The sequence below is a fragment of the Sinocyclocheilus anshuiensis genome, unplaced genomic scaffold (assembly GCF_001515605.1).
Source record: "Sinocyclocheilus anshuiensis isolate Anshui unplaced genomic scaffold, SAMN03320099.WGS_v1.1 scaffold1152, whole genome shotgun sequence".
NCBI lineage: Eukaryota > Metazoa > Chordata > Actinopteri > Cypriniformes > Cyprinidae > Sinocyclocheilus > Sinocyclocheilus anshuiensis.
In genome coordinates, this window is record NW_015551083.1 from 33724 (window position 1) to 35190 (window position 1467).

Sequence of the window (1467 nt, forward strand, 5' to 3'; positions counted from 1 at the left end):
ATAGCAGCAACATTCACAAATGTTTACAGAACAAGCAGGAACCCAGTGTGCCTGTAGTTTTCTCTATTTCTGTTTTATCACGTGATAGAAAGTCTAAGGCCTTCTCAAGCCGTACGGCTGACTCATCTAATCTGCGGCCTATTTTGAGATAGCGCAAGTACACAACTGCATGAAATATGTAACACTGTGCAAGTGGTTTTTGGATATTTTATTACAAAAATCTTACATATTGTACCTTTAAGTGCTGATAGTAAGTAACGTGACGTGTTATTTTGATACAGCTCGTTCATTTGCTTAAGTTTGATGTTCCATCGCGTTATAAGGCGACTTTGAGGAAAAACATAGGTGAGAGTTTTGTCTTCTGTTTTCTCTGTTACACTATTTTTTTTTTTTTCACACAACAGCCTTATAAATGAGTCTTAAAACACAAAGCAGCTCTTATATTTTTGGATAGAAGATCAGCATATTTTTGGTTCCTTGGAAACATAAAGTCTCATATAGAGTATATGACTAATAGAAGACCAATGCAAATGGTTCAGCATTTATTTGTGCATTAAATGACACATTCAGCATGATTTGTATTTCTGAGTGTGTGTGTGGATTTGTTCAGCGCATTGTTGGGAAGATATAATACTGTGTTAATACATGAGCTCTCTGGCTAAACATTCATTCGTTAGATCAGTTTGAACCGGAACTCTGACTGAAATAATGAAAGAGATGGAGTTTGTGTTGTTCCACAACGATATTGAGTTTGTCACAGAAAACCTAGTTTGTGGCTGTAAAATACCACAAGATGTTCATACACAACCAGTCAAACGGTTTTGAACAGTAAGATTTTTAGTGTTCATTAACAAATTCTCTTCTGCTCACCAATCCTGCATTTATTTGATCCCAAATACAGCAAAAACAGTAATATCGTGAAATATTTTTCCTACTTAAAATTACTGTTTTCTAAGTGAATATCTGTTAGTATGTAATTTAGCTGTATTTTCAGCATCATTACTCCAGTCTTCAGTGTCACATGATCTTCAGAAATCATTCTAATATGCTGATTTGCTGCTCAAAAAAAACATTTATGTATATTCTTAATTATTAAGAATTTTTTCAGGTCTCTTTAATGAACAGAAAGTTCAGAAGAACAGCATTTATCTGAAATAGAAATCTTTTGTAACATTATAAATGTCACTTTTGATCAATTTAAAGCATCCTTGCTAAATAAAAGTATTAATTTCCATAATTTATTTCCTAAGAAATCTGATCTTTGGATCTTTCTATTCATCATAAAATCCTGAAAAAAAGTACTTAACTGTTTTAAATATTAATAATATTATTAATAATCAGAAATGTTTCTTGAGCAGCAAATCAGCATATTAGAATGATTTCTGAAGATCATGTGACACTGAAGACTGGAGTAATGATGCTGAAAATACAGCTGCGCATCACAGAAATACATTACAGTTTAACAGA